The 25,382-nt window shown below is 36.4% G+C and overlaps 1 protein-coding gene across 1 annotated transcript in view; it reads right to left on the bottom strand.

Annotated features, from left to right (window-relative positions):
* The window catches only part of TENM3 (teneurin transmembrane protein 3), a 2,757,765-nt gene that overhangs the window by 997,738 nt on the left and 1,734,645 nt on the right, over positions 1 to 25,382 (bottom strand). Inside the window, exon 9 of the mRNA XM_060406900.1 lies at positions 13,142 to 13,304. The gene's annotated coding sequence lies outside the window, so the exon portion shown is untranslated. The remainder of the gene's footprint in view (positions 1 to 13,141; positions 13,305 to 25,382) is intronic.

Raw genomic sequence — 25,382 nt, 5'->3', positions numbered from 1 at the left:
AATGTTTTTCCTTTCTCTACCCAAATACGTTCTCTCTTTACTGAACTTTCTAAAGCTTGTTGTTTGTACTTTTCTTAAAAAATTGGCTTACTTTGCATAAATCTTCTCTCTATTGTATTATAAGCAAATTGAGAGCAAGACTACGGTTTTTACATATGTGTGCATGCTTATCTCAATACACATATATGCAAATTACTGAATCTACAGAACACCCTACTTGCAAATCGTAGGTGTTCAATAAATAATAAAACGCTATCCCTTGTATTTTGTTAAAGTTAGCACAAATAACTTCAAGTTTGCTCTTGTCAAATATACTATTGTGATTGTTGGTCATTGGATTGAAGATTTGTTATCTGTAAACTGATTTATAGCTTTAATGATAGCTTCAACATCTGCCACCATTACTACGTCTATAAAAAGTGTTTTACAAGGAATATGCTTGTCAGTTTTATATGGCTGCTTCCTTTTCTCACATCGTTTCACTACATAAATGAATCAAGCCTCATTAAACCCCCAAGTTCCATTAGCTGAAGAGCATTCCTGGGTGTCGTCTGCTGGCCAAGGAGCCCTGGGCCATTATTTTGATGGACATATACGTAACACAAGCCCCAGCAAGACAGTAGATGGCGACTGCTACACCCAAAACAGATGTCCTTTTCATTATAGGGATGCAAAAGTAGGAAGTAAAGAAATACCTGGAGTAATAGGCAAATTTGGCCTTGAAGTACAGAATGAAGCAGGGCAAAGGCTAATAGAGTTTTGCCAAGAGAACACACTGGTCATAGCAAACACTCTCTTCCAACAACACAAAAGAAGACTCTACACATGGACATCACCAGAAGGTCAATACTGAAATCAGATTGATTATATTCTTTGCAGCCAAAGATAGAGAAACTCTATACAGTCAGCAAAAACAAGACTGGGAGCTGACTGTGGCTTAGATCGTGAACTCCTTAATGCCAAATACAGACTTAAATTGAACAAAGTAGGGAAAACCACTAGACTATTCAGGTATGAGCTAAATCAAGTCCCTTATGATTATACAGTGGAAGTGAGAAATAGATTCAAGGGACTAGATCTGATAGACAGCCTGAAGAACTATGGATGGAGGTTTGTGATATTGTACAGGAGGCAGTGGTCAAGACTATCCCCAAGAAAAGGCAATGCAAAAAGGCAAAATGGTTGTCTGATGAGGCCTTACAAATAGTTATGAAAAGAAGAGAAACAAAAGACAAAGGAGAAACGGAAAGATATATCCATTTGAATGCAGAGTTCCAACTGAATGCAGAGGTCCAAAGAATAGCAAGGAGAGATAAGAAAGCTTCCACCAGTGATCAATGCAAAGAAATAGAGGAAAACAGTAGAATGGGAAAGACTAGAGATCTCCTCAAGAAAATTAGAGATACCAAGGGAACATTTCATGCAAAGATGGGCATAATAAAGGACAGAAATGGTATCGACCTAGCAGAAGCTGGAGATATTAAGAAGAGGTGGCAAGAATACACAGAAGAACTATATAAAAAATATCTTCAGGATCCAGATAATCACAATGGCGTGATCACTCACCTAGAGCCAGACATCCTAGAATGCGAAGTCAAGTGGGCCTTAGGAAGCATCACTAGGATCAAAGCTAGTGGAGGTGATGGAATTCTGGTTGAGCTAATTCAAATCTTGAAAGATGATGCTGTGAAAGTGCTGCACTCAATATGCCAGCAAATCTGGAAAACTCAGCAGCAGCCACAGGGTTGGAAAAGGTCAGTCTTCAATCCAATCCCAAAGAAAGGCAATGCTAAAGAATGCTCAAACTACCGCACAATTGCACTCATCTCACACGCTAGTAAAGTAATGCTCAAAATTCTCCAAGCCAGGCTTCAGCATAAACCATGAACTTCCAGATGTTCAAGCTGGATTTAGAAAAGGCAGGGGAACCAGAGATCAAATTGCCAACATCTGCTGGATCATCAAAAAAGCAAGAGAGTTCCAGAAAAACATCTATTTCTTCTTTATTAACTATGCCAAAGCCTTTGACTGTGTGGATCACAATAAACTGTGGAAAGTTCTGAAAGAGATGGGAATACCAGACCACCTGACATGCCTCTTGAGAAACCATATGCAGGTCAGGAAGCAACAGTTAGAACTGGACATGGAACAACAGACTGGTTCCAAAATGGGAAAGGAGTACATCAAGGCTATATACTGTCACTGTGCTTATTTAACTTATATGCAGAGTACATCATGAGAAATGCTGGGCTGGATGAAGCACAAGCTGGAATCAAGATTGCTGGGAGAAATATCAACAACCTCAGATATGCAGGTAACACCCCCAGTATATCAGAAAGTGAAGAAGAACTAAAAAGCCTCTTGATGAAAGTGAAAGAGGAGAGTGGAAAAGGTGGCTTAAAACTCAACATTCAGGAAACTAAGATCATGGCATCTGGTCCCATCACTTCATGGCAAATCAATGGGGAAGCAGTAGAAACAGTGTCAGACTTTATTTTTTGGGGCTCCAAAATCACTGCAAATTGATACTGCAGCCATGAAATTAAAAGACAATTGCTCCTTGGAAGAAAAGTTATGACCAACCTAGACAGCATATTAAAAAGCAGAGACATTACTTTGCCTACAAAGGCCTATCTAGTCAAAGCTATGGTTTTTCCAGTAGTCATGTATGGATGTGAGAATTGGACTATAAAAAAAGCTGAGTGCCAAAGAATTGATGTTTTTGAATTGTGGTGTTGGAAGAGGATCCAACCAGTCCATCCTAAAGGAAATCAGTCCTGAATATTCATTGGAAGGGCTGATGCTGAAGCTGAAACTCCAATACTTTGGCCACCTGATGGGAATAACTGACTCAGTGGAAAAGATCCTGATGGTGGGAAAGATTTGCGGGGGAGGGGTGGAAGGGGACGACAGAGGATAAGATGGTTGGATGGCATCACGATTCAATGGACACGGATTTGAGTAAACTCTGGAAGTTGGCGGTGGACAGGGAGGCTTGGTGTGCTTCAGTCCTTGGGGTCACAGAGTCTGACAGGGTTGAGCAACTGATGTGAACTGAACTGATTGATAAGTAACACAGTGCCCCCTTGGTACCTCGCAATTGTATGACAGGCAAGGGTATTCCTAAATCTCTCTGCCTGTTCAAGGTCAAAAACAAAACTCCATGAAAATAATAACTAGTGCCTAAAACGTTTCTTTCTGGGATATATGATTGTGGAATATGCCGCTTATGGTATGACCCACAGTATCATTTCAACAGAGTCTGTTTGCTGCCTTGCAAAGGAAGTCAGCCTGAGTCATCCACAAGCTATTTGTAGGTAAAAAAAAATGGCTTCCACCCAAGTCCCAACGTGTACAATTATTTTTATATATGAACTCAGGATAAATCCATCTTTTTTCTCATTTTTGTAAAACAACTGTGGGTATTATCCAAAAATAGCTGACTGTTAACTAGACAGCTAGCCAGCTCTATAACGCTCTGTGTGGACTCTGGCTCTTGCCTCTCCATCTGTGCAGCCTGCTGCCTGCCTGTTTTGAATTATGGAGAGTTGGGAGGGGAATCCAAGAGAGAAGGAGTCAGTGGCAGAGGTTGCCTCTGCTCTCACTTTCATGGGGGAGATATTATTCTCTTTTATGCTTTGACAGTGGCCTCTTATATAGGATTCCAATCACTCCTCACTTTCAAAGGATCCCTGTGTGAAGCACACCCAGCCTAGAGTTTGCAGAGGGCCAGGTGCACGTGCTTACCTTCAGGTGTCCCAATGCTAGTTGTACACAGATATATTTTAGTTCTTTTCTGTCCTTTGTGTTTTATTTTCTTACACTTCAAAACTTGGGGATTCTTATTTCCTTTTAACAGATAGTATAACATTATTAAGCAGAAAAATGAACTTATAGATGAATTGGATCACATACTTCCGCATCAGATGTTAGCTTTCGGCTCTGAACTCTCAATCTCGATCGTGTGAGTGGCAGCAGGTAAAGGTTTTAAACTCTTTCCAGCAGATGGAATGAATCATGACAGTTATTAAATTACCACTGAGCTGTTTTCAGTTTCTTATTTTTTAGTACTCTTTTTTTTAAACTTGGTTATATACTGCATGTGATGACGTTTAAAAGATATGTTTTTTTTTTTCTTCTATTTTGGAAGCAAAAACAAATTTCTAGCAACTGTTGACTTTATTTTTTCATAATTTTACTCTCTGTTCTAGGCTGTCAATACAGCAGGGGTTTGAGAAAATAAAACTGGGGTGTGTTGCTCATAATTCTTGCTCCAAAAAAATAAAACGGTGTTATTGTAGTATGAGATGATAAGTATTATTTTCTGTACTTTGGTCTTGATTGGTACCTACATTCCACTTTAAATCCAAATGTAGTAACAAGGAATTCAACAACTTGTATGATGAATGACCTTGTCAGAAATGAGGGCTTGTGTCTGCTGAGCTGCTACAATGGAGTGAATTATAGTTGGGTACAGCCTGAGATTGGGAATATCAAAACCAACTGCCTAAATAGGAAAGAAATTAGGAATATGAGTCCAGGCTGCTGCTTTTAAGCCAAAGACTTAAAAAACAGCATCTTTGGTGAAACAAATTGAAACAAAAAGTAGGAAAATCATGTTTGGAATGATACAGGAGTCAAGTTGATGGATTACAAAAAACATATAGACACACGTAAACAGTTACACTAACACTTGAACATGAATGTGATGGTGCTAACTTTGGGTCTTCTTTTCTATCTGACCTTTATTTACAGGTCAGTATTTTTGTATTTTTTATCCCAAATGATCATGACAGTAGTACTGAATCAAAACTCTCACCCCCATTTCAGCACACAGTGTGCGACACTAGTTAATCTAATGGAAGGAAACCAAACTTGGGTGAAGGAAAAAGTAGGATCTTGCTTCATGGCTATGATCATGGGGTCCTTTCTGTAGAACTGACTGTCAGTCTTTGGTGTGACAAGGCTGGTGCTCATGGTTGTTACTTATCCAGAGCTTATTTCTGCTGTTATGCTTCTGAATATGTGTAATGGATTCTGGAGCAGAATGGAGGTTCATAACAATATATAAGGAGAGAGTTCTAAGAATGGAAAATGGAAGAAACTTAATAGTCCTGGATCATAGACTAGGAAAATGTCAGATTTTTTAAGAAGAGCTTTGTGATGACTAAATTCCATATTTTAAAAATTATTCTGACTCTTAAGTTCTGCAGAAGAAGACACTCTGATTCACTGAAAATAATATTTTTTCAAATCATGGTCTTGTGTTAGAAGATTGGACCTGCCTCTTACTTACTGAGGATCTCTATAAACCTGTACTTCTTATACCAGAAATTAGCACCAACCCTGTAGAGTTATTATTAATATTGATAGAATTATGTTGAATACTCAGTATCAATCTTTCCACAAAATTCATGCTAATAATTTATCCTAACAAACATAAGCCTATAAAAATCTGTTTTAATCTATTGAGTAAAATGACCAGTTAACACTTAGGCATGGTTGGGCTTCCCAGGGAACACTAGTGGTAAGGAACCTGCCTGCCAATGTAGGAGACGTAAGAAAAGCTGATTCAATCCCTGGGTCAGGAAGACCCCTTGAAAGAGGAAATGGCAAGCCACTCCAGTACTCTTGCCTGGAGAGTTCCAGAGACAGAGGAGCCTGCTGGATATAGTCCATCGGGTTGCAAAGAGTCAGACACGACTGAAGTGACTTAGCACATGTGCACATAGACCCAACCAACAACTAACCTGTGAAATGATTTATTTTACAACTTATGCATTCTAAAATATCTTAAAGTAATTATGTCTCTGTAGACATTAATAGGACCTAAATCAAGGACACACTAGTATAAAAATTAAAGTAACTGATAATCCTTTTCTAAAAAGGCATGGATGCTTTTAATTTAGCCTTGTTACATATTAACCTTGTTCCAAGCTAACAGCATACATTTATATCATGGTTTTCTAAGGATAATTCTATAAGTTTTTGTTAAACTTTCTAAAAATTACCCGTCATGTGGGTTGTCCAAAACTGACACAATAAATCTTGGAGAATAAGTCAAAGAGAGTTATAGTTTCCCACTCCCTAAGAATATCGGAGTAAAATCCTACTGCACTTGAAGTCCAGAAAACGATGTGTTGGGAGCCACTGAGTAGAAAAGTCAACCATGCCTAATTCAGTGAAACAGAAACAAGTAAAAAGTGCTAAAATATGGTTTTCTTTAGTTGTTGTGGTAGACCCATGGATCTAATACAAGTTATAGAACTGGTAAATCCATTAAGTATTAAAAAATAAATTTTCTTTGGTTTTCCCTACCTTTTTCATCATTTAGGACACATATTAGTCACCAAATAAGACATGATTCATTCTTGCATAAAGGACTCATCATTCTCCCTTTTCTCTGAGTTCTTCTAACGTCTGCCCCTGAAACTTGTATGTTTTCAAATGAGCTTTCAGTAGCTAAGGACTGTCATAATAACATCTAGCTCAAGTTTCAGGGCTGGAAACTTTCTCATATGCGTAAAACAATTTCATTTTTTTTGGTCTCATTTCATCCCTGTTTTCTGTTATGAATGAGAGCAAATCTATAGCCTAAATCTATCACTTCAGCAAAGAGACCAACTGATGTATTAATAACTGATAACTGGATTCTGTGTCACTGACTTGGGAGAGGTTTAATTTTAATAAGGGAATATTCAACACCAAAACACTAATCCAGAATTGTAAATAATTAATGGTCCTATCATAAGACATTGAGACATATTTTGGGCAGGTGGGTGTTTCTATACATGCTTTAAATATATTTTATACTTGATCTGTTATGTTAAATTCTCTTTGGTTTCCCCACTTCCAGAAAGAGGTCAAATTTGGTGAAAAAATGTATTAATTTGAAGGAGACCCTGAGACAAAATTAATGGTCCAAGGTTGTAACTTTTATCTTGTGATATTCACAAAAGAAGTCAAACTTGTTAATACATCACCATCTTAAAAGTATACAATCTTGGCAATGAAAGCACAAAACTATACTAACTTTAAAAAGAAATCATCTTTTGAAACACAGCTAGTCAGAGTGTTCTGCAGATGAAAAGCAAGTAGATTTTCTCTTTACTACAATCACATACGTGCCCTCAAATATTTTCCTTTTGAATGGGCAAAAATGAGTTTTCCTTTTTTTTTTTTTTAAAAAAAGCAGTATTTCAAACAATGTGTTTTCTTGTGATAAGAGATCTATTTTAATGTCTTTACAAAAGAGGACTTTCAAAATGGTACGTTATGGGGGGAAAGTGTTGGGATTACAAATCCCACTGATTTGAAAAGGGCACAAAATTCTGTAAAATTGTTCCACTCTTTGCCAAGTTCTTTCAGGAAGATACATGATTTTCTGGAGGGTTTCTGTTAAGAATTATTTGTTAGTTAGCATTGCTTTGTGAAGGAAAATAAAACCTAAAAGGACTCCTCTTAAAATTTCTCAAAATTTAGCTCTGACCACTTTTCCCTAATCATAGGGAGAAAAGTCAATGTATCATCTTCCCAGGAATCTCCTATATAAAAATACTGGTTAGAGAGTGATCAACTATGAAGCTAACTTTGCTGTCTTTTGCTGCTATATTTTTACCCCCAAGTAAATGCTTTCCTTTAGGCTTTTGATCTTTCAGCATTGTAGTTGAGGTCCTATAACATAGAATTTAAGAAATATATCCAACCTACATTTCTCATTTTCCAAGTTACTTGAAAAATATTTTAGAATATATTCTACAATGTTCTAGGTTTAAATTACAGTGTAATAATTTGTGCATGGTGTATGCAGTGACACCTGGCCCTCGGCCTTTTGTCTAACAATACAGTAGACAAGAATTATTACTCCATAATTCACACCCTGTCATGTCTTATTGCTTAATTAAAGCACAACCTTCCTCTACATGACAAGCAATTGGACTGTTAACATTATAGATGATTATCCAACCTAGCATATTTTATTTTTACAACTTACTCATTTTATGAAATGAGGATGCTCACTTTAGGTACACCTACCTCTGAAAATATGAAATTTCTGTTTCTTTACTTACCTTTTGGCTCTTGAACAAATTGCAACTCACAAAAACATAGGCAAAATATCAGATGTTTTGAATTAGCAATTTAAATATTAAAATAGTCCAATATCTATCAAGCAAATTAATGAATGAATTTGATGGCTTCTAATAGTTTCTTTTCTCTGTTATATATATATTTTTTCTTTTTGGCCACCCCTCACGGCATGAGGAATCTTAGTTCTCTGACCAGGGATCAAACCTGTACCACAGAACCCTAAACACTGGCCTGCCAGAGAATTCCCTGTTATTCTATTATTGATCAAGAAAGCACAAGGGATGATGCATGTGTGCATGTACTTATAAAAGAAATAATGTGTAGGGCCTATATAAGAAACTGTAACACTCTGCTGAAGACCTCAGAAGAGAGTAAGCAAATGATAAAGCCTAGTAAGCATGTGAATAAGAATATTCTATAGTAGTATAAAGGTGTGAATTTTCCTGAAATCTATGAAGCTGACAGTAACTTAACAAAAATTTAAAATTCAACTGCAATTTTTTACATGATAAAATGATAATAAAGTTTTTTAGGTTAATGACTAAGTATTCACAAATTGCTAGAAGAATCCTCAGGAAGGAGCAATGAACATCACCTGATGGTATCATATATCGTATTGCAATATATTTCCCAAGTGCTACTATAACTAAAAGAGCTTGGTACTGGAGAAGATATGATAAGCAAGATCAATGCAAATCTGGAAACAAACATAAATGCATGAACTCATCTGCCCTCCTGAGTTTCTTGATATTCCCCTGGCAAAATCCTAATCACTGTACACCAACACTTCTTACTCTACAGGTATTTGTACAACTAAATATAGTAAAAAAAACATGCAACCCTACACACTGGTCTTACCCTAAATTCCTGACAACTAACTTCCTTTTGCAGCCTTCACGCTTTGTGGTTCTTGTGTTATTTTCACACTCTGTTCACACTCCGGTCCATCACAATTTCCCATACTCTCCTATGTCTTCAGATCTTGACCATACTTAGTGTCAGATGATGCCCTTGCTTCTACAGCATTAAAATGAAGCCGAGCAGCTAGAAGAGATCTTCCACAAGCTCTCGCCTCATCTTCCCATCTTTCTGCATTTGCACTTGTTGATGCCACCTTCTTTCTGCTGGCTCCTCCCTCCCCGTTTGCATAAAGCCTGATATTCTCTCACCTATATATGGAGAACTCCAGCACATTTTTCTTGCATCATCAATTTCCCCCAACCAGTTGAGTCATTCTTAATAGCTATAAACTGTTAGTGTGTTTATCTCAAATAAAATAAAATTTTCTTCCTCCTTCTAACTAAATGCATTCACGTGCAGTCGCTCAGCTGCGTCCGACTCTTTGCGACTGTGTGGACTATAGCTGACCAGGCTCCTCTGTCCATGAGATTCTCCAGACAAGAATACTAGAGTGGGTTGCTATTTCCTCCTCCAGGGAATCTTCCTGACCCAGGAACTGAACCTGTGGCTCCTTCACTGGCAGTCCATCTTAGACCTCATGCAAATTCTGTCAGTGCCACCTTCTGAATATAGTTGGAATGTAAAACCACATGTTGCCACTGCCTCCTCCACCACCTTGGTCCAAACTGCCATCATCTCTCATCTGGATTACTAGAGTTGTTTCATAACTACTGTCCCTGCTTCTGCCCTTTCTTTGAGTGTCTTTTCAACAGAGCAACCAGGGATATCCTTTCAAAACATACATCAGGATCACCTTATCTCTCTGCTCAAAATCATCCAATATTCCACTTCCAGAAAAACAAAATCACTTAAAATCTTCCCATGTTATACGGATTAAAAGCTAAAATCTATTAGTGATCTCCAGCTCCGTGATTCTCTGGTGCTCTTCCACTCTGGCCCACACTCCTGTCCACTCCAGCTCTTTTAGTTCCTTTGTGCTCCTTTACTCCACCAGGTAAATATTTTTTCAGGGCCTTTGCATGTGCTATTCTTTTCTACTTGGGGCTTTATCCAAGCTACCCATATGGCTCCTTCTCTGCTCCTTCAAGTCTTTACTTAAATATCACTTTGTCAATAACACCTTCAAATAATCCTTCCTGGTATTTTTTCATAGTATTTACTTCCCTTTCTCTTTTCCCCCTCTCTCTCTCTCACACACAGTCACTTCTTATACTCTTATTATGTTTTGTATCATCTATTTCTCCCCACAAGAATACAAGCCCCATGAGAGCTAGAATTTTTTAAAAATCTGTTTCACTTACTGTTACAACCCTAGCACCAAAAACAGTGCTTGATATATAAGCAACACTGAATAACTGCTTGAGTGACTGCATAAATAACAGGTAGATATTTAAGTGAATATGAATTTCTATAGAAGAAAAATTATAACTAGTAATTATTTCAGAGAGTACTTTTTAAAATGTTTTTTTCCTAACCATGTATATTGTTAGTTTTTGCCATTTAAAATTATAACAAAATTATACTAGCATGGATATTACAGGATGTTATATGGCATTTCTTGTTTTTTTTTTTTTTCAATATGTTCCTGTTTTATAAAAAAAAAGTAACAAATTTTATCAACAAATCTTCAAGATCATTAAAATTGTTACTAGAGTTATAAGCAAGAAGTTAACCCAGATATCAAACAGTAGGAGAAAAATGAAATGCACAGTTAAGTGAACAATCCTGCATCTAAAGAGTTATATAAATTCTAAATGAAGAAACAGTATAAGAAGTCTATTAAGTAACTGAAGCAATAATTGTATGATAAGCGGTGTGTTTCAAAGACTGGAGAAGAGTTTTCTGAGGTTCTTTGTACATTGCAGTGGTAGAGGATGACCAGCATGTCTTTTGCTATGCTCATTCATGTATTGGCTAATAATAGTATGATTGTGATGAAATGTAGTCATTGGAAACTTGGAACTGATGGTCCATGTTCAGAAACAGAATAGAGTAAAAGCTGATTTTATTAGCTTGAGTGATAGGCTATTATATTAATGGTTCCATTCCAGGCAGGGTGGCCCTGGACATCTCCATGCTGACTGCGCTCCATCTCATAATGACTTATGATTTTCTGTCAGGCATCAGCACTTTGATTACCCAACACAGATGAAGACAAAAGCGGATACTAATTCAGGGACCTCTGCACGACTTAAATCCAAAGGTAGGGTCCATGTAGTACAATGAAAGGATGTTCAGTTGTCCGTTAACTGCATTAAAAAAAGTATGTGAATTTGAGTAGAATTTTCTGCCAACTGATGAGCATATTGATTACTTTTTCTACTAATAAATATTTCTACAGACATGAGACTAATGAAGCTCATAGTAATACTGCCTTTTCATATTTATTAAAGATATAAATTCTCAAGAGAGATGAAGAGATTTAGGTAATTCCATGCATAATTTCACACAAAGCCACTTCAAGTACCAAACCTTGCTCAGTACATAATAGGTAATGAAAGAATGTGGTCTGATCACATAGCAACAGAAAATCAAAATAAACATTTAGGATATCTGAAGGCATGCTTCCTGATCCTTCCACCTACATAATTTTTTTGTCAAATAGAAAATGCTCTCTTTTGTATATTTCCATGGCCTTGATACACTGTATTCAGGTCCTGCTAGCCACCCAATCATAAAAGGATCTAAGTAAAGAAGCTGTTCCATTTTTATTTCATTTCAGTCCTAGTGTGATAGCCTTGATGTTAAAAGCATTTTATATTTTTTTATAAGATTATCAGCTCAGGATTTTCTGATCTCTCTCAATTTTTCTCCACTTCAGGGTTTCTCACAGGTAATAATAAAGCCATTTTGATAGAAATGTAGCCATCTTATGATTTTCTTTTTAAGTGGGGTGCCACATTTTTCACAATTTGAAACAGTAGGCACAGCAAAAGTACACTGGAGTGGAAAGAGAGAAAGTGTGGGAGCAACATGCTCACCGAAAGTTTCAGGAATCCAAAGTCTTAAAAATATTCTCTTTGATTTTTGCTACTAGGACAGAGTAGTTCCCCAAATCCTACTGAACCTAGCCCTGTTCCTTTCTATCATTTTCGTCTCTACTTTGGCCAGTACTGAGTTTTTGGAATGTTTGGGTTCAGTATGTTACTTACTATTTCTAAAACTGCAGTGCTTTTATCGTTTGGTATTTTTTTTTCCTTTTGCTCTCACTATTTCCTTTTCCACCTCTATTCATTTTGATGTAACACTGTTAAGCTTAATTATTTCTTAATCTAGTTTTCTTTGTGGTCTTTGTTCCTTTACTTTTGCCTTGTAAAATTTTACATAGTAAAACTCAAACCCTATTTGTATTTTATCTGAATAAAACATATATTTTAGTGATATATTGTAAATAATTTAATATCCTGTATTATTCATATTTCCTCGACAATAGTTGAAGTGTGTTTTTTCCCATAATTTTTAAAACAGTTAAAAACCTGTTAATAGAACTATCTGATATAAATGAAGACATCAAATATGGTACAAATATGGTTTTCAATTTTAGCAAATAGCCTTGTCCCTGAATTCTATTTTAGAACATTAAACTATTTAGATTATACTGAATAGTTTATTAGATTCTGTGAAAGCTAGAGGTTCAGAATACTTCTAACTTTCTTTCTGAATGAAATAAGCATAAAATAAATATGTCAGTACGGGTCTTTGGTGAGGCTGGGGGTTAAGTGTGTTTACAATTAGGCATATTTCTGAAAATCAAACTCAAGGACTACAGTTGGATTTGATTTCAAACAATCCCTCCATAGCATATGTGTTTGTTGCTATGCAACACAATTTAATATCAACAAATGATGCCAAGTAATTTTTGCATACTATAATGGGCTTGCAAGTTTTGCTGCTTGAAAATTGCGAAGAGAAGGTGGTTATTTAAGTTTCAATGGCTATGTTAAAATGCTAATTTTTATAATTAAAAAAAAAAAAACAAAAGAAAAAAACTTCAACATAAAACATACATCTTAAATCTGAAGAAAAGACCTGCCTTCTGTAATAGTAAATGTGCAACAGTCTGGAAAGTCTCTTTCACCCTTTGGGAAAGCAAAGAACATAATTCAATAACTTTCTATGCTGGTCTACTCACCTAGCTTCTCTGATGAGTTGGCTGTAGGAAGTCTGGGTAGAGGCAGGGCTCAATTACTGTAATTTATGTATCCTTGGACGTCAATCATTCCTGTTGAGAGGTGGGACTCGTAAGCTCTCAGTGCATTAATTAAGAGCTTATCTCAGCAGAGCCATCTTTCTACCTAAGGACCAAAAAGAAAGTTTTAATTAGATTTTTAAAAGCAAGTATGTCATCGATGAAAGCAAGTATAGTTCTTTAGTGAGTCTGTGAGGCCACAACTGGAAGAGAATATTGCAAACAATACAAAGGACACTGTTTTCAATCATCTGTGATGTTATAAGTAAACGGGGAGTGTCAGTCTCCAGCATTGGTTTCAGCCCTTGGACAGTCACCTCATGAAAATAACTGAAGTTTTGACTATGTTGTTTCATTGCCAACATAATTACTGGACCCTTGTCTAATTATTGATGTGGAGCTGGTGCTGATCAAGTGCAATTACAACGTTGAGGGGAGACAGTATTATTCTCTGATGGCTGACTTTTTATTTCAGGCTAGTTTTTGACTGAATATGCAATGGGCAAAGCAATGCAAGCTCAGCAAAAGGGAGTGAGGGAACTTGCACAACACACCAATTTCACTGGTTCAGTGATGGAGTGAGTGTGCCATTGCTGGCTAACTGAAAACGCAGGGACTCGAGAGAGGTAAAAACTTAGCTAGGCTCACTGGTGTCAGCTGCTTGAGAGGCAGTTCTCTTGGAATGGCTGGTGTGAGGCCATCAAAGACACTTCTCAGGGCTCACTTGGGAAATAACAGATACATTATTGATTAAAACATTTATAAATTAAGGGAGGGAAACAAGTTTTAAAAGCCAGTTCAGATTCCAGAAGGGAAATATATCTACAATAGCTATTAGCCCCTCCCCCTCCATAATTAAAGGTGGGAGGGGTTGGATGCATGGTTAGGAGAACAAACGCAAATGTGTCTGCCTACGTTAAGGGAAAAGCAAATTGTGAAAGCAAAAAAATAAAAGAAAAAATACTGAACAATAGAAACACTGCAATAAACCAAGAAATAATGAATAAAGGACCAAACCTAAACTTTCTGAAAAATTAGCACCAGAAACAGCAGAGATGCAAAATACTTTCTATTTTCAGAAAAGTTATAGATGAGGGAGACATATAAACCCAAGCACAATGAGCACAAAGTGAATGATGTCGTGATTACAGGGGTGATTCTAACAGGCAGGACTAGTACCATGGACAGATGCTTTAGACAACAAGGAGAGCCAAGCTCAACAGCTCAATATTACAGAATTTGTGTTCCCGTGTTCCTCATTGCTATGATATTTCATTTTGCTTTTCAAACGGAAGCTGTTTAGGAAATCCAGTTACTGTACAGGCTGTAAATTTACCCCCTAACTAGCATACTTGACATGCACTAAATAATAGCCACAAACCTGACAAAAGAAACTATAGCTTTTACAGGTATATGGCTCATGCAGTATGTTTCTAAATGATAGTGTACGATGAAAACATTACTATGTAGACAATTTGTCAGAAGAATAAAGTTGGAAGATTGTAACCCATCGTTTATGTTAATGTTCATAAAGATATTTTATAATCCTTTCTCCACTCTTTCCTCTCACATATTTTCCCAGCTACTTTGCTTCATTTATTGTGCTGTATAATGTTTATAGCACAATGCATACAGTAGTACTCCCCAGATACAAACTGGCAATAGTACTGGTTACACCAGTCTTGTGTGTCTGATAAATGTATGTAATACAGACATCTCACATTTGAATACACTTTTTGTCCTTCAGTGCATCTTTTTAAATGAATTAAAGTCAGGGTGGGACTTCCCAGGTTTGCTCAGTGATAAAGAGTCTGCCTGTTAATGCAGGAGACTCTGGTTTGGTCCCTGGGTTGGGAGGATCCCTGAAAAAGGAAATGGCACCCCACTCTAGTATTCTTGCCTGGGAAATCCCATGGACAGAAGAGCTTGGCGGATTATAGTCCATGGGGTCATAAAGAGTCAGACGTGACTTAGCAACTGAGCTTACATGCACAAGCCAGGGTATATTATAAAATCAAATGACCTCTTGGGTATCCTATACTTAAGGATATCTAAATGGTAATATTCATACATACAGTTTTCTGGTCTATGATTATGTGAAATCTGTTTACCCCAGGAATCTCTGTTTTCCAAACAATGTTTAAAATTTCTTGATGATAGACTGAGTCCAGAGCATGGTAAAATAAACAAATATTTCCAAGGAGTAAAACATTGTGGTGTGCTTTTCCAGGGGTTGTCAGCTTTTTTCTTTTTTTTTTTCCTGAAGAGTTTGAGGATCTGAAGCCTGTCAAAGGCTACTGTTAAACATTTCCTGTCAACTCCATTTGGCCATGTTTTTAAATTAAGAACATGACAGAAGGGATAGCTTTCAAACCAGGCAGTAAACTTGGGGGATTTTAGCCAAAGGTATGATTTTTTTTTTCACTGCTTAATTCATAGAGAACCCAATTTTAGGATTCAGGGGGTAAAAGTAAGTCTTTTCCTGAATGAACATTTCTTTGTTATTTTTATACAACATCTTCTCAACTTAATAGGACCTTTTGAATTTGCTAAAGCAGAAGGCCAGTTCTAATTACAACTGGAACACTGTATCCATACTAGGCTTTGGGATTTGCTCTGACATGGACTCCGTGGAATCCCAAGGGAGAAACCTTTAGTCTGTATCTGGAGAATGGCAACTGGTGGAAGACCAGGGTTCATCTTCTGCCCTGGCCCTACTATAGGAAATACCATCATTTCTAAAAGATTCTCCATGTATGATGCTACCAGACCCCTGACTTAACCTACAGCTCTCATCTCCTCAGAAAATGATTCTGTTACTAGGTATGTGCTTCCACTCTTTTCCCTTTCAGCAGCCATGATGACAGCTGTGGGGTAAGAAAGTCCATGACCTTGCTCCTTCTCCTAAGGTTTTGGTGAGCCTCCCCTAGTTCCTGGCAACCTGGCAGGGGTCACCGATATGTGTCAATTGATGAACTGGGGGCTGAAAAGAAAGGGGAGTATTTGTAGTGACAGCATGAAGTCTCAGTCTGTTTCAAGTTTTCATTTATTCACTCTTTAAGGGTAGCATAGTTGGGGTTGTTATTGTTGTTTTTTAAATGGTATTTAAGTGTCTATACTCGCATGAAGATATGTGGCTGAGGAAACAAAGACCCAGAATGCACTTACTCAGAGAGCAGTTTTTACCAAGTGGACCAGTAACTTCTTTTGAACGTTTAGCTAATTCTTTCAGTGAAATCAGTCAAACTAGCATATATTAATTCACCACATTTTCTATACTCATGGGACTTGTATCCAAAGGCAAACTATAATGAAGCTGTAGATAAAATGACCCAGTTCTGTGTTGTCTTATTACTGGTGATTAAGTGTGAAAGAGCAGGATTATTGTCTGACCTCCTCTACTCTTTTTGAGAAATTATATTAGAAGGAATAAAAATTCCTTTTTAAATATCTTTGAGAAAAAATAGAGGCATTAAAATAGAACATTGGATTCAGATACACATGTATCATTAGCATTATAAACTGGAACTTCCAGCAGCCTTGAAATGACAAAAATACTAACTTTGATTCTATTTTTTAACTGAGATTCACCATTGTGAGATGATTAGAGATTTCATATTTCTGTTAATGAGATTTAATACAGAAAACTTTACAGATATTAATTCAATTTAGTAATGCCAAGAAAAGACAAACCAAGTCTAGTACCTTAGAATGTGTAGGTTTGGGAAATAGGACTGAAAGTATCTGCAAAGTCTAGGCAGATTTTTTTTTTTCTAAGAAACAAAAGAGAGATTTCTGGGTGGGTTATCAGTCTTTTATCTTTGACATTTTATTATTTAGTTTAACACTGAAATATTTTATTGTACATGAGCCTAGAGGTGTTCCATTTCAATATGTTCATAAGACAGAATAATAAATAAATGATGATTTGGCCCAGTACTGATGTCAGGATTGTAGTAAATTTCATATTTTTTAAACCTTTTCCCAGTTCTGACTGAGGAAAAATGATTAGTTTGTAGCTACTTTTTGACATCTGAATTGTCCTTAAGTTTTATGGGCATTAGGTTATATTAGTGATGTCAGCTATTATCTACTTGTACTTGAATATCTCAGTGACCAAATTTATTTTCTCATGTAATTCTTCAAGTTTAACAACAATGGTGGGGGGCAAAAATGTGCTTCATTGCAAACATGTTCTAATGTAATTTCTGAATTAAAGATCAATTTTTCATAATAAAAACTTTGAAGTTAGTGAAACTATTCCAACATTTTAGAAGTAATGTTATAGTGGTGGAAACAGTAAGGGAAATTCATATTTCTTTATTTGTCTTAAATGTTTTCTCATTTACTCTGCTTTTTGTATTTTCATGTAGATTCTATGTATGGGCATATTAGAATATATTATCCAAATCTGTTAATTTCATCTTTATTAATGCAACGGATTTTCTTTTAAGGAAGATTGAGAGTGGAGAACTTTTCAATATTTAAAAAATATTCAGCGTTTCCAAAAAATCTTCTAAATGTCATGATATTTGGAAAGCTTCACTTTTATCGGATCACTTTCTTAAAATTCCTATAGAAACTATACACAGGATATTTTAAAGAGTTTTTTTTGTCATTCTATAATCCATTCTACTCTATAAGACTTTTAGCTCTATTCTTATATTGTTAATAACTCAAAGTCAGGAGAAAAATAATACTTTTTTCAGTGATCTAAAAACTCCTGAGACTTAGGGTCATATTTCACCAGTTATACGTTCATATAAAATATGAATCATTTTGAAAAATCTCCTTCAGTTGACAAAAGACAAAACAGCTGTAACTGAATATAAATGCATACCTATGTCTGTATATTTGCATGGATATGTTTAATGCCAAGTAAATATCTTCTAATTCTTCCACTGTCAGTACTAAGACATATATGTTATGTTAGTTACATGGGGAATAAATAAGACATGATTGGTTCTTTCACATTTGTGTTTATTCAGTACATTTTTATTGAATTCCCAAATAAGTGCCAAGTGCTGGGGCACTGTGTCCTGGAGACAGAATAATGAGCAAAACATATGAGGGTGCTGCCTTCGTTAAGCTTTCATATACATATGTGTGCGTGTGCGTGCGTGTGTATAATATATGTTAGGTAAATAGTAACCATTTTATACCTAACACTTCAATACATTTATCCATTAGTGTCTACATTTATCTATTTTGTGTGCCATACGTACTAATATTATTATCAATTCAGTGATTTCTCACTTTCCAAAAACATTTGAAAAAAAAAATACTCTGTTGAAGTCTGATTCACGGCATAAGATGATTGAAAAAAGCAATTCTACATTACTTCTAGGCATTCAGTATAAAGGGGAATTTTCAAAGATACGTTTATGGCTTAATAATTAAATCTGGGTGAATATGCCTGCTGGGAACTTCTGCAATAATAAAATAGAATGGCAGGTTCCAAGCCACAAACAAAGAACTTTTTCTTTCAGAGATCTGAGTCACAGCATATTAGTATTTAATAGATTTTGCATTTTTTAAATGCATAATGCTAGAATTTCATGGTAGGGAGTCTTGAATAATTATTCAAGTACAATCCAAAAGGTTCAGAAAAACAGAGAATGGGAAGCAAATACTCAACAATATAACGATCTCAGGGACTCTAAGTGGCAGAAACATTAAGATACGGTTGCTTTGATCTCATTTCTGGAGCCTCTCCTTCCCCACCCATAAGATTCTCGGAGACTTAAGTCTTTTCTTGCCGTCTGCACACTAGTACAGAGCTGGTAACATCTCTATAATTCCTAGAGATGCCCACGAGAGCAAATGGCCATCTGGGGATAGTACTGATCCTTAACCCACAGACCTCAAAGTGGTCAAGTTTTATCAAAATCTAAAACAGGAAAGTATGAATATGCATGAATTAGCCACTTTCCTTGAGACTTTGTGAATTCAGTCATCCATTTCTTGACAAAATAGTAGTCAATAGAGATAAGCAATAGCTGGGAAGATAAAGATATGAAAGTTTTCCAGGTGTTTCAAAGATACAGCCTAAATTGATAATAGAGGTTTTAGAAAATAACTTCATTTTAAGGTCCCATTTTAACATACATTGACTTGAGAACTTGGGACTTAATTATTCATTTTTATCTATTTTCATTTACTAACATTCATCTATCTTCAAAAGTCAAAGAAAAATAAATCTCCATCTTCACCCTGTGGTAGTAACTGAACGGAATTGCTGAGACACTGATTTTAATTGTAGGGGTCCAAGGATGAAAAAACAACTCCCAATTTTCTTCTGGTTTTCAGTCCATATAAAATCACGATACTTCAGAAAATTCTCAGAATGGTTAGGCAGTTGTAATCTATGTTCATTCTCCTCCTTCATTTCCTCCTCAATAAATAATGGATAAAGCAACAATGAGTCTTTGCTGACTTTTTAATTCCACTAATATACAAAAATTATCTCCTGGAAATAAATTAGCATCTATACAATTGTCTGCAAATGGTTGGAAAGTAATTTGGTGGTTCTTAAGTTGCTCTATGCATTCTGTTTTACTTTTGAGCCAATTAATCACTCCACTCATCTCCTCACTCCACCCCCACCTCATCCTCACCTCAAAAGAAGCTTCTGTCTCACTGAAGCAGAGATTCATTCCATTATTTTTGCCCCTCTTTTCTAGATTTGCTATCCAATTTTCTATTAATTGAAACTGACATATCAACAATACAAATGTAAATGTTACATCATTCTCAAATGGAACGCTCTTTTTACTAAAAATACAATTGATAACAGTGTAAATATAACAGATGTACTAAACAGCCTAACTGATTTATGAAAAGGTATTCTGGCCATGTGAATAATTTTCAAACTAATGCTGTTTAGCTCTGTAAGAATCATCATGCTTTTATCTTTTTTGTTTAGAATCTTAGGAAAAAATGAAGGCATTCCCACACCTCCAGAAATTAAGAAACTGTCACAGGAAATAAAATAAAAATAACCTGAGTTAAATTAAGAGAGAGATGTCTTTAGATGTACGGAAGTGGGTGAGATGGTCGTTTCATGGAATGGCTTCAGAATTCTCTTCTGTTGGGCTTTTCTTGCTGTGCTTCTTGCATTTCTAAGTTTCACACTCATTTCTTTCCAAGGTGGGTTGGTGGACTTCTCTCCTGACAAACATTTCAACTATTCTTTGGGCCTCACTCCTACAAATCACTCAATCAATTCTCAGTTGTCACTGCTGTTGGGTTTCCATCCTCAGATTATAATTACAGCAAATTGGAGGACCCATCAAGGGAAGCCTGATAACTAATTCTGTGCCTAATAAGCAAAGTATATGCAGAGAGGTTTTTTTTTTTTTCCCTTGAACTCATTCTTTTTCCTTTCCCATGTAATTTTAGACCCCTTCTGCCTTGAGGTTTTTATGTAAGTTACAGATTGATATATAAATAAAATACAGTCTGGCCATATGCCATTAATCTTACATGCTTCCTGAAGTTATAGAACACACTCTGGTGCCCAGGGAGTTAAAAACATTGGAACAATCATTGTCGGTGTAAAGTTTATTCATAATAACGTTCATTTGTCTCTTTACTTTGTTGATATATAATACAGTGGAGTGCAGGAGTATTATTTTATTGCATTTTATATACATAGGCTCAGTAAGGAAAATTGAGCAAATAGTTCCTTTTAAACAGCTACCCTTAGAAAATCAAGTCCATGTAATGAAAATATTAAATTAGAACATGTTAAATTAAAACCACCCAGTTTCTTGCATCATGTAGGGATACAATGAATACTTATTGTATTAAACTTCATAAAACATACACTTTTTAAAAAAATGCTTACTCCTGCATGAAAAGGAACCTCCATTGATACTAAAATTTAGCAGGGACTCCTTAAAATAGCATTATTTATCTGTTTCTTAATACAGACCTTTAAAAGTATTTCTCTGTCCTTTTTTTAAAAATTTTTCTTTAAACATGTCTCATAGGGGTTCTTTTTTGCCACTATCACAAAATGGATATAATCTGGACAAAGCAGCAGCAGACTCTTAAATTGTGATTCTGACAGAGATTATTTGTTCAAAAGTAATTTAAATAATCATAATATATGGAGAATTCATACTTTTATCTGGGTGGTCTACAACTCATAATCCAGGACAAGGCTTTTATAATCTTTATACTCTTCTCAGAAAGGCCCATTTTGTATCCTGAAAACTGTTGCTTAGGACCAGCCAATAAATACTATGAGGATCACAGATTTTATCTTGTTAAACACATAAACAGAGTGTGAGTCACATTTTTACTTTGGTGCCTGCATAGCTTCAGTCTTACAACTTAATTTTGGGAGTTGAATTAGCCACATGTACAAGTTATACTAGAAGTCTCTTAAAAATGCACCATGTGTATTCTAAAGTGTATAAGATTTAGAGCTTATTAAAATATAAAGGCATAAAAACTATTCAATAGTAAAACATATAAAGACAAAGCAACAAACATCTATTGTGGCAGACTCCTTGTTTCCCACCCCCTAAAATTCCTCCAAATCTACTTTCTCTTCTTTCTGGGAACCTGGCAATCCAGTTAAAAATGAATGTTCCAGCCTCTCCTGGAGCTAGTGTGGCCATGTATTTACATCGGGCTAATGGCATGTGAATAGTCATCTCTGGAACCTTGGCTTTTCCACTCTTGCCGATTGTGAGAGGTGGACACGGCAGTGACTGCTCAGACTACAAAGATGAAAAATAACACCCTCTTGGGCTTGCTTCTTTCTTTCACTTTTCTCCACAGGAAGGACCAGAGGAAGGCGGAATAGCCATCATGACTATTGCTAGTTGTGGAAGCACAGTTTGATTTGCTATTTGTCACTCTCCTTTCATTGTTCATCCAGTGTCTATAGCTGATTATCTTCTGTGGCCCAGACCAAATGCCATAAATAATATTTTGAATTTTTGAACTAGAAATAATTTATCCTTTTTCTGCTGCTGCTGCTGCTAAGTCACTTCAGTCATGTCCGACTCTGTGCGACCCCATAGACGGCAGCCCACCAGGCTCCCCTGCCCCTGGGATTCTCCAGGCAAGAACACTGGAGTGGGTTGCCATTTCCTTCTCCAATGCATGAAAGTGAAAAGTGAAAGTGAAGTTGCTCAGTCCTATCCAACCCTCAGCGACCCCATGGACTGTAGCCTTCCAGGCTCCTCCGTCCATGGGATTTTCCAGGCAAGAGTACTGGAGTGGGGTGCCATTGCCTTCTCCGATCCTTTTTCTAAATACCCACAAAATTGTATCAGTATATGGTGGCTCTCCAGTATGCATTATCATTGTATGTATACCTTGTGCTGTGCTAACATGTGTGGTTCCTCAGTGAAGGATTTCTGTCTGATTTATTTATAAAACTCACAGTGTTTTGCATGCACTTAGAGCAACATAAATGTATGTTCATTGTAACAGTGAATTAGTAAGTTCTCATTTATTAAATTATAAAACAGTGCTTGTTGTGTATAAGGAAATAATATATTATATTATAGCAATATATCTTATTTGTAAAAAATATTTTATACTAGTCTAGAAGCCATACAACCTAATAATAATGGTAATAACAATTCTAATCTTTTCCTTTGCCATTCAATTTAGATACAACAAAATGACATACATATCAGATGGGAACAGTAATTTTCTTTTGAGTTAAACAACACTTTTTTTCAACTGTTTCTATTGATAAAATTTTTAAAAGGCTAGGACATGACTACTACAACCTTGAACTACATTATATAGTTAATCATATAAATATCAGACTGATCTGATTTTGGTTGGAAAATCTATAAGCAATTTTAAAAAACACATATGACATTTACTCAGTGGCTATCTTATTTTCTAGGTTTTATAAGATCAAACCACATGTCACCTACCAAATTAAGGCATGGCAGATTTTTGATTGATTCTCAAGTTAAAATTAGGGCTAACAAATCTGTGTTTTTAGTTGATACTTATTAGTTGAGTCCCAGTGTAATTAGCACATGGACATTTAAAATTTTTTCTTAATACTTAAAAGTCTGAGAACCAGAAAAGGAAGCCTCAAACAGACTTAGAAATTCACTAATAGATTTAATGTCCTCAGTTCTCACATACTCTTACTTGAACATAACCTATTAAATCTGACTTAATTAGTGAAATATGCTAAGTATTTTCTCTCTCTGGTATTCTAAATGCCACTTTCCACCCAGGCTAAAGAAACTCATGGTCTCAATTAGATTATGTGAATTAGAGCATTATATTATATATTATAAAAAATCAAATCGTTTTCAACATTTTTTCTTATACTTGGGAGATTAGAATAACATGGACTTGACATTCAGTAGCAATATTTCTTGCCCATGTGAATTTATGCAAGTTACTTAACTTCTCTGAGCCATAGTTTCTATATTCCTGAACATTTGCATAATACATACCTTCAGTGTTAGTATAAAGAATAGATATAAAAATTGCATGTAAAACATACATTATGGGACCTGGAACAGCAGACATTTATTATATACAAAACTCTCTGTTACACCTATACAGTGAAAAAGAAAAATGCTATTTTTCTACTCATTTCAGTTACCTAGCAAACTTTTTAGCTTCAGTTCAGTTCGGTTCAGTTCATTTGCTCAGTCGTGTCCAACTCTTTGCGACCCCATGAATCGCAGCACGCCAGGCCTCCCTGTCCATCACCATCTCCTGGAGTTCACCCAAACTCATGGCCATCGAGTTGGTGATGCCATCCAGCCATCTCATCCTCTGTCGTCCACTCCTCCTCCTGCCCCCAATCCCTCCCAGCATCAGGGTATTTTCCAATGAGTCAACTGTTTGCATGAGGTAGCCAAAGTATTGGAGTTTCAGTTTTAGCATCAGTCCTTCCAACAAACACCCAAGACTGATCTCCTTTAGAATGGACTGGTTGGATCTCCTTGCAGTCCAAGGGACTCTCAAGAGTCTTCTCCAACACCACAGTTCAAACTCATCAATTCTTCGGCACTCAGCTTTCTTCACTGTCCATCTCTCGCATCCATACATGACTACTGGAAAAACCATAGCCTTGACAATACAGACCTTTGTTGGCAAAGCAATGTCTCTGCTTTTCAATATGCTATCTACGTTGGTCATAACTTTCCTTCCAAGGAATAAGTGTCTTTTAATGTCATGGCTGCAGTCACCATCTGCAGTGATTTTGGAGCCCCCCAAAATAGTCTGACACTGTTTCCACTGTTTCCCCATCCATTTCCCATGAAGTGATGGGACCAGATGCCATGATCTTTGTTTTCTGAATGTTGAGCTTTAAGCCAACATTTTCACTCTTCTCTTTCACTTTCATCAGGAGGATTTTTAGTTCCTCTTCACTTTCTGCCATAAGGGTGGTGTCATCTGCAGATCTGAGGTAATTGATATTTCTCCCAGCAATCTTGATTCCAGCTTGTACTTCTTCCAGCCCAGCATTTTTCATGATGTACTCTGCATAGAAGTTAAATAAGCAGGGTGACAATATACAACCATGACATACTCCTTTTCCTATTTGGAACCAGTCTGTTGTTCCATGTCCAGTTCTAACTGTTGCTTCCTGATCTGCATACAGATTTCTCAAGAGGCAGGTCGGGTGGTCTGGTATTCCCATCTCTCTCAGAATTTTCCACAGTTTATTGTGATCCACACAGTCAAAGGCTTTGGCATAGTCAATAAAGCAGAAACATGTTTTTCTGGAACTCTCTTGCTTTTTCCATGATCCAGTGGATGCTGGCAATTTGATCTCTGGTTCCTCTGCCTTTTCTAAAACCAGCTTGAACATCTGGAAGTTCATGGTTCACATATTGCTGGAGCCTGGCTTGGAGAATTTTGAGCATTACTTTACTAGCGTGTGAGATGAGTGCAATTGTGCGGTAGTTTGAGCATTCTTTAGCATTACCTTTCCTAGAGATTGGAATGAAAACTGACCTTTTCCAGTCCTGCGGCCACTGCGGAGTTTTCCAAATTTGCTGGCATATTGAGTGCAGCACTTTCACAGCATCATCTTCCAGGATTTAAAATAGCTCAGCTGGAATTCCATCATCTCCACTAGCTTTGTTTGTAGTGATGCTTCCTAAGGCCCACTTGACTTCACATTCCAGGATGTCTGGCTCTAGGTGAGTGATCACACCATCGTGATTATAAG

The sequence above is a fragment of the Ovis aries genome, chromosome 26 (assembly GCF_016772045.2).
Source record: "Ovis aries strain OAR_USU_Benz2616 breed Rambouillet chromosome 26, ARS-UI_Ramb_v3.0, whole genome shotgun sequence".
NCBI classification, from domain to species: Eukaryota; Metazoa; Chordata; class Mammalia; order Artiodactyla; family Bovidae; genus Ovis; species Ovis aries.
This window is presented reverse-complemented; position numbering and strand designations above follow the sequence as displayed.